Raw genomic sequence first — 15,002 nt, 5'->3', positions numbered from 1 at the left:
CAGGGGAAGAGCGATGCATTTCAGTATGTCATTTTAATTATCTGGCTCCCAGGATGATTTAAACAATGATCTTCTCTAATAAATCTTTTTTTGAAGAACACAGAGGAATATCCAAGTACAAGAAGATCTGACCATTAATAGTCGCTTTTTATCTAAATGTACAAATTTGTTCCTGTTTGAACAAATGTTGAACTTTTAAAAGTTCTTCAAATTTTTAAGGCTCAAACATATATCTAAGTATTTAAGCTATTTTTAGAGATGATGTTTTTTTTTTTTTTCATTTGAACTGGAAAGTGCACTGGCAGCAAAACAAAGTGACAAAGTACCTTTTTAATCAATACTTCAATGTTTCCACAATCACCCATGGAGTCTTTTAATCCTCGTCATCCTTCGTCTTTATTGTTTTCTTCGCCTCCTCTCCTCTGTCTCAAAGTGTCCTGCAGTTAATTGGCATTCAGCTTGTGTTTCACCTAAATTGAACGTCTCTGTCCATTACACAGAGTGTCAACCAGCAACTTGACGAGGCGACAATCCAATTACAGCTCACAGATGAGCCATGACACGTCCGTCTGTCCGTCCTACTGTTGTCTGTCCTTTTATTTCCACCTTAACATTTCTACACAGTTATATAACTCTCAGACATGGGCAAGCTTATAGAAAAGGATGTATAACAGTAAAAATATATATAAATGTGAGGAAATCTAGAGGGGATAAACTCATTGCTTTTCTTTGATAATATACTGAAAAGGCCTTTCTTCATCTGTTATAATGCAGATAAAATTGGTGTGTTACAACTCGAATAACCCAAAGTTAGCTATTTTTGCCAAAAGGTTTCCAACAATGAACCTTCACAACAGGTACTCTGCCTAATTCTGAAAAAATGCAATGGTTTTCTAACCATTATAAAGAAAAATCAAAAACGTATAAAGGAAACGGTCAATCTTCTCATGAATGGATAAAATTTTCAGTGAAATTAAAAAAAATACAAAGAAGAGGAGAAAAAAACATCCAACTAAGTCTCTGCAGGGTTCAGTGAAGCAAAGAAGTTCAGAACAATAAAGTTACAAAGGGTTGCTTGTTTGAAAAGGTTTCAGGATTACCTCTGACTAAAGAAGATGTCAGAACAGCCTGAGATTAGGAATCTGTAGAAGAAATCCACCACTTGAACAATGACCAGATTTCCTGTTCTGTAAGGCTCTGACCTGCGGATTTCAGCCTCTATTGGTTTATTTCTAAGAGCTATTTACTTCTACTTTCTGTATATATTGAAAATCTAATCAAGAGTAAAAAATAATTTCAGAATAAAAAATTAGTCCAATACGGTCAGTGGTAGCAATCTACAAAAACAGCAACAACTTTAAAATAATTACAGCTTGTATTTTCTCCCTTATAAAATAGATTGTGGACATAAAGTTAGTAAATTACAAAGTCAGATTTACTGTTGTGAATTAAATTAGCTACTTTGGCCTTTTGTTACACAGCCCTGCAGTTAAACAAGATAATTACACGTTTCAATTTATTTTTTTATTATTTCTAAACAAAGACAAGATGGAAATGACTTTGGTACTTTAAACTGTCTTTAGTATCTTATTAACAATATTCCATTAATCTGTGTAAGGCAGAATCTAACTCATCCAAATAAATATATCATATATAGTAATTTTACCTTAATGTACAATTCTGGACAAACGTAAGAGCCCATTTTACTGATCCCCATTGAAAACCTTGTGGCTATTCCACCAAATATTGATTTCTGAACTCTTCCTGAGTTGAAACATTAGTATTGTTGTTTCTAAATGAATATGAATTTGTTTTCTTTGCATTATTCAAGGTCTGAAAGCACTGCATCTTTTTTTGTTATTTTAGCCATTTCTCATTTTGTTTGCAAAGAAATACTAAACTTTTGCTTGGAATTTTGGAGACAAAAAGCAGTTAATGCACTAAAAAAAATTTCATTTTACTCAAACATTTACCTATAAAAAGAAAAATCAGAGAAACTGATAATTTTAAGTGATCTCTTAATTTTTTCCAGAGCTGTATACTTTAAAAACGACTCTGCTTTAGTCCAGGTTGCATTTAGTAGTTTATGGTGTTAAGCATCAGATGTTTCTCCATGTCTCAACACATGCAGGCTTCACCAACATATTAATGTCCCAGCCATCTGGAAGAAAAAGGTGTTTTTGGTGTCATGAAAACTGACGTTTTTATGTTTCTTCTTGATAAGATGATGAAAGATTTACTCATATTTCATGGTTTGCAAGTTAGATTTGTTGACAAAAGGAAACCGAAGAAAGAAAATAGTTTTCTGACTTTGACTCGGTTTCCAACAAAACAAACGGTCTATTCTGATGACACATCTGTAAGCAGAAACAATAAAAACGTTAGAAAAATGAATTGGTGACAGAGATGGAGAGATGAAGCCAAGAGCGACAGACAGGGGAACAAAATAATGACAGCCAGACAAAGAAAGAAAGACGGCAGGTGAATGAGAGGAAGGTAGGGGAGTAAGAGAAAATAATTCCCAGACAACAGAGGCAATCATGAACATGCAGGGAGAAAACTCTAGCAGGCGAAAAAGAAAATTAGATTGGACAGGAAATATTATTGTGAAGGAAACAAACACGAGTGTAATTAAAGAAAGAGAAGAAATAACACAATTTAAGGATGGATGAAATGAAAATACAAATTCTGGGCCAGAGAGAAATCAGACGACTGACAATACTAATCAGATTACAGGCGAACCGATCAATCATGCCAGATTTATTATTACCCAGCTAACATGGTTGACCTGGAAAATGCCACTTGTTCTTTAATCACCCAGTTTGACTGCTTCGACCTTTACATATCACTTTCTTTTACTTCTTTTCCATCCATCTTACCTGAAAGCTTTCCAGACAGTAAGGTCAGTTGAATCTACTCACTTTAAAGAAACAAACAGGCTCTGCAGACCATAACCTGACCGAGGGACATGATGTACTGTGGATCACTGTCTCCTGGAAAAAGGAAACAATTTGTAAATCCTTAATGAAAAAGGAAAATGGAAGAACTTTTTGTGCTTTCCAGTGAAAAGATTATGTTCTTTATCCTCCAACAAGATGTGCGAGGGTAATAAAAAAAACCCTGCTTTTATGGTCTCTATATTTTTTTGTTGGTTGGTTTACATCATTTGAAAGATTGGTCAACATTATGTAGTAGTCTGTAGGATGTTAACTACAGACTACTAAAAGACAATAAACACGACATGAAAACAAACCTCTAATCAAAGTTTTACAGTTTTTCCTTATATTTAGTGTATAAAAATCTTACTGTTCAGAATGAGCAAGTTTGAAACGTGAACTCAGTTTATAAATCACGTCGAGTTTTGCAGCGACCTAAATGGAGCTCATCAGATAAAACGAGAGAAATTATGCTTTCAAGGATGTAAGATCAACCCCAAAATAAGGATGAATAATGAAAGTTATTATGCAATACGTTTTGCTGAAAGTAAGCACAGATCCCTCTGGACAAAAGGAGAGCTGTTCCACCCAAGAGACACTTCCTGATAAATGTGCTAATGGTGTCATTTTTATAGGATAATCTTAATCGTCCTTCACTAACAAAGCTGACATTGGTTGGTTTTTTTTTTCTAACGTGCTCCTGAGTCCTGGCACCTCTCTGCAGTCTTTCATGTCTTCAGTATTATTACTCTTTTATCAATCTTTTATGTTTGATGGGGGCAGCGGAAGAGGACACAAGGACTGTGAATGAGAAGTTCCGTTTTCAATCTTCTCTCTCTAAATCAGAGCTGCTCTTTGGCCTTTGGAAAATGCAGAAATGGTAAAAAAAACCATTGTGAGATAAAATTGTCTAGTCACACTCCAGGAAGGTTATTGCTGTTAAAAGAAAGGAAATGAGCTACATTACTTTATATTTTTTGCATGGAAAGTTGAATTAAATAGATTAGTAGCATAAATCATCATTTAAGGCTTTTGCTTTGGTTTGTATTAAAAGCAAACTTTGCATGTGTACTTTTGGGTAACCAGTTTGTAAAAAAATCTTTTACTATAATTGTTCATTACAGATTTCCCCGTCCAGTTGATGTTATTCACTCACTTCCACAGTTAATTGAGAGGTTTGGACCTCCAGATCTGACCATGAACAGATCGATTTGCAGTTAGCTGTCTTGCTAACTACCACAGTTCAATCGCTGATTAAAAATGGCGGTTGAGATGTTTGTAAATCAACAAATTCACTCTGCTGCCAATCAAAAATTACTTTTGTGCAACACTGAGGTTGGCTTTGTACCAACCCTGAGGTGGATCGATAAAACGGGGAGGAACAGTGCAGGATCTGCAAATGGAGACGAATCTGGCTGTGGCTGAAGGGTAAAGAACCGGTTAAAACTCAGACCATTTTGGTAGATGTTGTCTTCAGAAAAAATGAGCAATGCCTTTTTAATTAACTTTAAACTGAGCTTAATTTGAAGTATCTTCAAATTAAGCCTGTTTTAGTCTGTTTTGTATTGAGCGTAGTCTAGTCCAAAGGTTTGACACTAACAGGCGGTGATCTCTGATATAACGTCAAAAAATGAAACAATGATTTTTGATGGGAGAATTAATGGACTTCAAACACACACACCATTTTTATTCTTAAAAAATGACCTAAAACATTCAATCATTTCTTCAAATTTAGCCTGGACATATTTAGACATTGAGTGAAAGTTCTTCGAGTACAGAGCAGTAAATAGGCAATAAACACCTATTTACTGACATTATTATTATTTAATGGCATCTGAAAATATTTCCGCAACATTTGGACCACAATGTAGATCTTCTTCTTTTTCTAAGTCAATCAGAGGCAATTAAATACCAACAGACTGTTTTAGGACCCTGTTTTTACACCTTGCATCCCTATGCAAATGCAATATGTGTATTTACAAACTTTATATTCTTGACAGGACTGGATGCAAAAAAGATGACAAATTCTGTGGAGGCACAAGCAAAAATGTGAAAACAGCTCTTTTTGAATATATATTATTGTAGGAACATCGAACTTTGCTCCTTCTTTTATCTGCATGCCTCTCACAAGGGAACAATCTTAAAATCTGTTTCATAGGACAAAGCTGCTTCATTAAAGAAACAAACATTACTGTTAGACAAAAAAACGCCTAAAATAAAAAATTTTTTCAACAAGTTTCTATTTAAAAAAAAAAACCTGTTCCCATGTTCATAGATCATTTCTCCTTTAAAGGCTAAAACTCCCCGAAGCTAAGATAGAAGTATGCATAATTTCAAATAAAACATCTTCTTTTTCATGTTCTTTTGCATCTTTCATTGATTCAGTAACTCACCACTGTAACCCAGTTTCTAACACACACACACACACACACACACACACACACGCACGCACGCGCCCACGCAGAGATTCTGCTGAGGCAGCAATCGTCTGTAACACTTCATATCAAACATCTGCCTCCCATGTGTCAGATTCTGCTCCCCTTGTGAGTGCCTCCATCAGCTGAAGTGCTTGTGGTAGCAGGTTTGCATGGTTTGTTGTGTGGGTTCCTGAGTAATTAATGACTAGAAAGTGCAAAACCATATGCATGCACTCATACAGAGAGCAGCACTTACCCTATAATTTCTCCATATTTTCTATTTATTTATAGGTATCTGTATTAGGATTGAACTGAATTTCAATCTTAGAAAAATTGAAAAAAATGCAGATGTTGTCATGGTTTGTGAAGTTGTGGCACACAAGAGTTTGGGAGCAGTAGGCTGAGTTGAAGGATGTAATTCTCTAAAATGTCAAAGGGGGTTGAGCATAACGGAAGAAACCAGCAGTCAGAAAAAAAAAGAAAACAAAACAAACTTAATTACTGGAGGTGTGTCTGTGGCATGGAAATAAGGTAAATCTAAAAAGGAATATACTAGACAGCTGAGCAAGGAACCCAGGGAAAGAGACAAATAAACATTGGCCACGTTGATACTGCAAGCCTGTGGATTTCACAATGCTCAGTTGTGAAATCCACTTGTTTTTTTTTGTATGGTTGTCCACATTTCAAATATACGTGTCCCACATGTGCACTAGTGGACACGGTAACGTCATACATAGTGACTGGATGTGATGGTGGAGCTTATTTTATTTTAAATTTATTGTAAATGTAAAGAACACAAGTTCATATTCATTTAGAAACAACAATACTAATGTTTTAACTCAGGGAGAGTTCAGAAATCAACATTTGGTGGAATAACCAGGAGGCTTTCAATGGGGATCAGTGCAGTGGGCTCTTAAAGTTTTTTTTCTAGAACTGTATATACCATCAATCCATATGTAACCTATGAACTCAGCTCTATTACATTGTATACAATTACATGTATTTAATGTACAGTACAGTTAGTTCCCTTGGCACTTCAATCTCAAAGAACATTGTGCTTTTATGTAGTTACGTTTTACTGATTTATCCTTCTACATAAAAGCAATAATAAAACAACTTATATACAGTTTAAAACAGAGCGAAACCTTTATAGGTTTGATAACAACTAGCAACTCAAAGTTAGTGAGTTTCTGCACCATCATTTCACTTGTTATGTGCAGAACTTTCTTAAGTACAAAAATAAAGTCTGCTGTCACAGGATTTAAATCTGTAGGGACAAACTGACCCGGAGCCAAATTCAGTAACTATCAGAAAGGTAAAAAGTTGCAAAGTTTAAAAGGTCAAATCCATATTTTGTCACTGTTTTAAAGCAGTGAAGCCCGATGTCGCAGAAACCACTTTCTCACACACGTTTTGACATTTACCCCTCAGTGGCACATTAACGTTTTCTGCAGGACTGCTGAAAAGAATGCTCTGAATGCTATTAGTTGTAGTTCATGAAGATTTGTAGTTTTTTTCTGTAATTAGTAATCTGGTCAACATTAGTTGTAAGACTGGCTGACCCAACATTTCATCAGCCATTAGACCTTCTGTTTTACAAAGGTCTAATTTACATTTAAATAAACATATTGTTATTCTGACCCTGAAGTCCACAGCTTGCGCAGATAACAAACCACATGCTGTTGCTTTTGTGTAAGGATTCTTAAAAAAAAGGGAGGAAAACTGCAGAAGGTGTAGATTCTAATCTTCCAATCAATGCAGTGATGAGGGATGTGGATGGAGGAGAAAGAAAAATGGCTGAGTGTGTGAGCTGAAATCTAATGATGTCATTTATTACTAAACTGGGAGGGGAAACAAGGAGCTTAATCATCAAACAGACACTTTTACAACTGATTGTTTTTTTCTGATAATTTTTGTTTGTTTGTAATGTCATAGTATAAAGACTTCCATAAACCTTTTACGAATAAATTTATCTTCCATAAAAAGTAATCACTGTATCAGAAATGAAGATTTCAGTCTGGTTGTAATGGATCTTCTTTGCCTCTGATGGATGGAGCACATTCTACGTGTCAAACAATGCGGTAAAATGTGAAATGAATGCAGACAGCTATATTTGGACGTATTTACACATGGAGGCAGCCAGAATAAAATGAACTGCAGCATCAAAAGTCCATAGTATAAATAAAGGTTTTGGCAAAACTTCAGCTTTCTGTAAATAATAAACAGTAATATATGTTGTAATATATAAGAATTATTATTGTTGCTCTCTCACCTGTTTATTTCACCGAAGCATAAGGCAGATAAACAATAATGAGACGAGGATATTACAGTTAACACCAGAAGTTTACACACACCAAAGAAAAAGACTATTTTATTCTCGCTGTCTAAAGTTAAAACAAACCAAACTTCTCCTATTTTAAAACAAGCAGGATTAACAAAATTATTTCCATTTTCTAATTTCCACGATAATGAGAGAAAGAATTTGTTAGAGATTAATTTATTAAAGTATTTAAAATCTGAAGTTTACAAGCAGAATGATTACCATCTCTTCAAACTACAATTGAGAGACCAGATGGTGATGTCACGGCTTTGGAAATGTCTGATAAGTTAACCGATAGATTTGAGTTAAATGGAGGTAAACTTGTGGATGTATTTTAAGGTCATACCTGAAACTCACTGCATTCTTGTTTGACTCAATGGGAAAGTCAAAAGAAATCACAATGCAGCTGAACAGGCACAGATAAAGCGACTTTTATGATGCAAGAAAGATGGTTTCCTACAGCAGTTTGAGCATCATCATAGTATGTTCATGTACAGTTTATATGTTGCATCACTGTCTAATGTTGTGGGGATGTTGCCAGTTTCATTCATTCTTTCACACATTCATTGGTGTGTGGATTCTTGGTGAGTAAATCCGTCTTCCTCATGCATTGACATTGTGAGGTCTGAAAGCACTGCATTTTGACCATTTCTCATTTTCTGCAAATAAATACAAAATTTTGCTTGTAACTTCAGAGACATGTTGTCAGTAGTTCATATAATAATAGAACATTGTTCATTTTACTCAAACATATACCTGTAAAGAGTAAAATCAGATAAACTGATTATTTTAAGTGCTTTGAGCTGTATATATCCCACTCATTTTTGAGCTGGAAATGGTTCAAATCAATCATTTATTTATTACCTGATATTTATTACTTGTGAAACATGAGGCGAAGCATTCACAAAGAATATCAACACTGCAATGTGATTTAACATCCGTTTTATCACACCAACACTATGACAGGGATTTTGGCTAACTGCAGTCCCTAAACAGCTGAAACCAGTCTGGGATAAATTCCTGTCTGACCAAGCTTCAGACACACCGACTCCTACCGCTTCAGTCGGCTGGGATTAAATAATATAGAGCAGATGAATCACCCAGTGAACACAGGATGACACTGTCAGTAAAGGGACTGTGAAGTAATCCAGGACCTCCCCAGAAGTGACGCTGTGCCTTACGGAGAGTCGCCACACTCCGCTGGGCATCGATATTAGATTCAGGCAGCGGCGGTGGTGGCACATTGAAACATGCGGCATGATGAAATCAGTCCAGCTGAGTGAGATTTGAATAACCTGCAGGAAGTCAGACGAAGCGCAGCCATCAGCTGACATGTAGTGGGTTTAGCTGCCAGTTAGCTGAGCCACTGCACCGAGACATTTTGATTCAGAAGTTAGCAGCTCCAAAGAAACTTCATTTATTTATTTTTTTCTTTGGCTGGTTTTTTGAAAGCTTTCTTCTTCCCAGGGCCAAGTTTACATCTAAACTTGTTAAATTTTAAATACATTAATCAGACGAAGAATGAAGACAGCAAAAAAAATAAAGAAAGAAATAAAATTTATAAAAAATAGCACAGTGAGGAGATAAAATGAAGGACATTTGGAAGGAATCAGGTATCAGTAATAAAGGATGGCTGCTGGAAAGTCTTTTATTGTTCACTTACGATTCAGAAACCACTTGCTAAATTCTTGTTGATTGCGCAGGAGGCTCTACTTCTGCTTTTCAAAGGTGTACCGTGTTGTATAACTGTGTGTTGAATGTTATTGGGTCAACTTAAGCATTTCCCTGTTTAATTGATGTACTTCAGTATGAAATATCGTAAAACATTTTTCATGTTAAATCTAAATTTATTTATTATATTCAGTCATATTGAATTACTTGGATCACTCTTCAGTATACGTATATAGACATATGTTTTATAAACTTTATCTTTGTATTAATATTTAACACCTTCGAGGGAAGAGCTTGTCAACTAATAATCAATTTCCCCTCAAAGTCTATTCTATTCTATTCTATTCTATTCTATTCTATTCTATTCTATTCTATGTTATCATAGCCTGGTAGAATCCAGCCTCTTTTTCTTCTCTTTACATCTTGCTTGAAAGTTACTTTAAGTTGAGGTTTATTCTTGTTTCAAGCGTATTACTATATTTGCACAGGAAACATTCACAATACTTGGTGTTTTTGCTGCACAGAAAGGCGATGAGAATCGAGAAGAATCACATAGAAAGTTAATGGCCAGGCCAAAGTTATTGTAATTGCACAAGTAAAAGATTGGGGGTATGTATTTGATGCAAAAATATGGACAGTTTAATGAAGAAACAATTAAAACTGTACTTTTTGAAGTGGGTTACTAAATTGGTTTCCTTCAAAGGAAGGTATTCATGAATGCAGAGTTTGGAAGAAAACTCCTTGAGGTTGGGCGAAAGGTCACTCCAATGTGCTGAGACTAACTAAATGTAAAACTTTTCTCTTATTTACTGTATGTATGTTGGTCCAACTTCCCTTTCAAAATAAAAAGAAGGAGCTGAATGTCCATGCAGAGGCTGCATATACAACAAACAGATTAATATTCTTATCCCTTTATAGTAAATAGTATAGAGATTATTAAGTAATGACATTGGGGAGAAACCTTTTTATTTAATGAATTCCTAATTTCTGATGAAAGCATAGATTTACTGTTAACATTTATGAGAATGCTGAACATAAATCAGGGGTTTTCACAATATTAGTCTCTTGAGAAGGACAGATCTGCCTTGTTAACATTCTGTAATTTGTAAATGTGACTCTGCTTGTTAAACGCAGATTTGTGGAACCGAAACTATAAAAACACTGACCAGAAAGCCTTTAAAATCTGGACAAATTACTTGCATAGTGTGAGCAGCTGCAACTTGCAGCAACATTCATCTTCTTTGGGCGAGTGCGTCTTAACATCATGATAATTAGAAAGACGTGGCTGCGCAGCTTACCAAACGTGGGTTTGTGTCTGATGTACCAACTGTAGTTAATTTGGTGTATTTACAAGTGTTGTTCATCCACTAACAGGGCAGGGTGTAATTAAGCAGGTGGTAAACAGGGTCACCATTTCCCTGACCTTCCCTCATCTCATTATGTCTCCTCTTAAAATGCATCATTTCCAATTGATTGAATGAGATAAATAAGTGGCAATGAGGAATCTGGTCCAGCTTAGTTTCTATAGTTGACTCACCTTTTTGATTCAGTGACAGCACAGTGGCTAATATATGTTTGCTGAAACACACATTTAGAGATCTGAATGTCTGAAGGTTGTTTTTTCACACCTGATGGTCCAGTCTCCGTTTGATTGGGACCAAAATTGCAACATTTGTTTCAATAACAGCTACTCTATAAATGTCTTATTCAGTTCTTCAGAATATTATTCTATGACCATTAGCACAAAATTCACAGTTATTGTATGTCACTCTTCCCTTTTCACATAGAATACTCCTTAAAGATGTAGAATATTCAGTAAATAACACTTACTGACAATGAACTTTGTCCACTCATAAAGAACTAGATCAGCAAAGAAAATATAAACAAGTCAAATCAACAAGTCATATCAAAACAAGAGGAGAAGGAACGAAGCAGTGATTTCTGCCAAAACCTCACAGTGCAAACTTCTGCAGCTTTAGTGATTACTTGTGCAGAATCAGTAAGTCATTTAGAAAATAAATATTAAAGTTTCACTTGCTTTAGGTATACAGAAATTTAAGTTTGTAATATTTAATTGATACACTCTATTAGAGAACATTTTTATTCTCCTAAAGACTTTTTTGGATGAGAAATATTAACGGAAATGAACTGATAATGTAATCAATTTGGTAAGAACATTGGATTTCTCTAAATCAAATTGGAATAAAATCCGGACCAGATTGAGAAAAATGGATGTCATTTTTGGATTCAGCGGTGAAAAATAGTCCTAATTCATTTGAAAAAATCATAGACAACGGCCAAAAAATATTTTTTTGTAACCCAATGTAATATTAAGACTGTTGTCACAACATCAACCACTTCCAGAGTAGACTTAGTAACTTTCTTTATCTTGGCATTACCTCAGGCTCTGTTGTTACGCCCGCAGCTTGTTCAGATTTCTGCTGCCAGACTTTTAAATGTTTCCCAGAAAAGAGCAAGTAAACAAATCAGACTGGGAGGGGAAACGAGAAAAAGGCTGTTTGGATTCCCATTGCTACAAACAATTGATCTTTTCAATGTTGAATTACTTAAAGCGACAGTATTATGTATTTCCCAGGCAGAATCAAGTAGCTATGTTGACTTCAGTTATTATAAAAATGGTACATATGTCAAATATGACTTTAAAAATTTGACTTTGTAATTTAACGCCTTGAAATTGAGCCTCTGTCCCTTTAAAAACTGCAGCTCTTACTGAAACTCCGCCTCCAGGAAGTCATCACAACGTGGCTCCTCTGTTAACCCTTTATCAACGTTTTCACTAGCGTTGCACTCAAAAGTAGCAGCTATAAGGAGCGCAGCAGGTGCTCAGTTCCAGCAGGTGTTTGCTAATTGCTGCTGACTAGTCTGAAGGAGCTCATGGGTGAGTTGGGGGGAGAGAGGCTCTGTGAGACAGAAGCTCCAAAGCCTGGATGCTTGGAAACCGAAGGCAGTCCCCCAGGCGTTTTGCACAGCTGAATGGTTGCCATGGAGATTAAATGATTTCTCAAACAAACATTAGAGAATCAAAGCAACACTCCAGGTTTGTTTTTGATGAGGGGATAACATTGTAACATCATGTAAAGCTCAAAAGAGTGAATTTTACACAGTACTGCCCTTTTAACAGTTTCACATCAACAGAATTAGAATATTCTACATGTATTCTAAACTTTTCCTTTTTGCGTTCGCTTTTCAAATGTTGCTTAGAGTATCATTGTTTCAAATGATTTTCTGAGACCTCCATGTTGACAGTACCTGTCTAGAGGCTGTTCATGACCCGGTGCTTCGTACTGTGATGCAGCGCAGTTCAACTTGACCTAATATTGTACGTCATCACAGGATGTGAGATGATGCAAAGCGGCTTGACATCACTGGTCCTGAACGAACCTGATATGTCATGAAAATGGCTCATCTGACTTCTGTCATCCGACCTGCAGGACGATGAGCTTTATTGACTTTATCCTCAGTGGATCATCTGCAGGTCCAATCAGTGATCAGTCGGTTCAGGTCGATCTGAGCTGGAATTACAGAATGCCGTTTAGAAAATTCAGGTGTCATAATTGTGCTAAGACTTGATCAAAATCAGCCTTAAATGGCTGAAGACGAAAATTGTTTCTGTCTGCCAAAAAGTCACCAAATGCCTGTGAATATTTTTCATGAAGAAAATTATCATCTGAGCTGCAAAAGTGAAAAGATATACAGACGGATGGATGAGCAGATGGAGGGATGAAGAGACAGACAGTGAGTCAGCAGAGATAGAGGGAGATTAATTGGCTCAGTGACATTTTAGGAGCTTATTTTTTTGACAGATTTTTCTTGAACAGTAATCTATCTTCTGGTTCATCCATCCGTCTGTGTGTCTCTGTTGCTTCAAGCATCCATTCATCTATCCGTCCATCCTTTGTCAGACCTACCCCTCCATCTATTGATCCACGTCTCAATCATTCCACTATCGCGGTCACCCTTCTGCTTCTCTGAACCAATTCATCTACATTTATAAATCTGTCCCATTTGCATTTCTTAATGCTCATCCCATTCTTTTGTTCGTCGAAAAGACCTTCATTTTCTAATTCTTATATTATTGCACACAGTTCTGATTCTGCCTCTGCTCTATTGTCTCATCTGTCTGATTTAGTTCTTTTTTCCCTCATTTTTGGTCTCTTATCCTTTTGTTTTAAAGATTCAAATCTTTATCATAAGCCCTGAGAAAGCCTCTTTAAAGCATAGCTTCAATTTGTGTAGACAAAGAAGAGAGTCTCAATTTTAGAGTTTACATTTTTTTGAAGGATAAAATATGAAAAAATCTCATATAAAACCTACATTAGGGTATTTAGATTATAGACCAGACAAATGGGATTAATTTACTATTTATTAATTTACTATTACTATTAATTTACTATTTAATTTTTTGGGGTCACTGTTGCACGTTTAAGTAGTAATTGCAGTTGCATGGATTCTGCAGTAGCTGTGCTTATGTGTGGTATTTAGCGACTGCATTGCCAATAGTGTGGACATTTTTTAACGTGCAAAAAAAAGAAAGAAAAAAAAGGTAATATTATATATCAAAGTACTTTACTCAAAGCTCACATAATGTGAAAGAGTTCAAAATTCAAATGATGTAGGAAGTCAAATACGTGTGCTGTGAATGAGTAAAAAAAATTACTCAACTACGACTGAAGCATTTAAAAACTTTTTTTTCCCCCATTTAGCAGTTTTGTTTACTTTTATTTCAGGATGTGTTCCACATTCTTTCGCCTGAAAGTCGCTCAGATTTGAGACCGTTTGGTCCTGTGATCTGAATGTAATAGACTGTTCTGTTAAAATCCAGCCTCAGATGATCAATAGGCCAACACACTCTGAGAGCAACGCCGCAACCCTGAGCCCGTTCCTGCTAAGTCTGTCAATACTGAATGTTTAAGCGTCTTCCTACGACTGCAGAGGAAATGAGCGTCTCGCTCCAACATAAAGCTAGATTTGATTTCATTCTTGTCTCCTAGCATTAATTTTGTAAACTATTTTCTGAAGTTCTGCTTTGTTTTCTATTTACTCTTGATCACAGCGTTTCATTTTTACTTATTTTCAAAAGTTTGTTACAATCTAGTTGAATGGTGGAGTGTCGATCAATAAAACAGCATTGTCTTGAAGTAAAACATTTTATTTTTTTAACAGATTGTTAATCCACCCAAATAATACATTGGAACATCTTTGTCATAGACAGCAGTCTATGCCTTAGTCTTGAATGGATGTATCCAGAAGATGAACTTTGACTTCCCATCACTATACTTTAAGTAGCGGAGAAAAGTAGAAATGCAGTGAGATGCTGCTTAGACAAACAACAGGAGCTTTTTTTTTAATTCTCTGTTTAGCAATATAGCTAACACCCAGTTGGTTGCAATAATGCACCTTTTTATGTTGGTTTGCCAAACAGAGGAAGACGTTTAGCAGGAAAAGCAGATGAAGGACTGACTCTGCTGTAAATGGGAGCGTGATCCTGAACAGAGAAGCGGGCGGTTGATATGCTAGGTTGCTGCACTGTGTTTTTCTGACAGCTGGGATTTCACAAACACGATGCTTCCTAGACCTGATTTCACTGTTAATGCCAAACAAAGACCTGATATAGACGTATTTCAGTCTTAAGCCTAA

Source organism: Xiphophorus hellerii, chromosome 13, assembly GCF_003331165.1.
Source record: "Xiphophorus hellerii strain 12219 chromosome 13, Xiphophorus_hellerii-4.1, whole genome shotgun sequence".
NCBI lineage: Eukaryota > Metazoa > Chordata > Actinopteri > Cyprinodontiformes > Poeciliidae > Xiphophorus > Xiphophorus hellerii.
The sequence above is the reverse complement of the archived record's forward strand: the minus strand, read 5'-3'. Positions refer to the sequence as shown.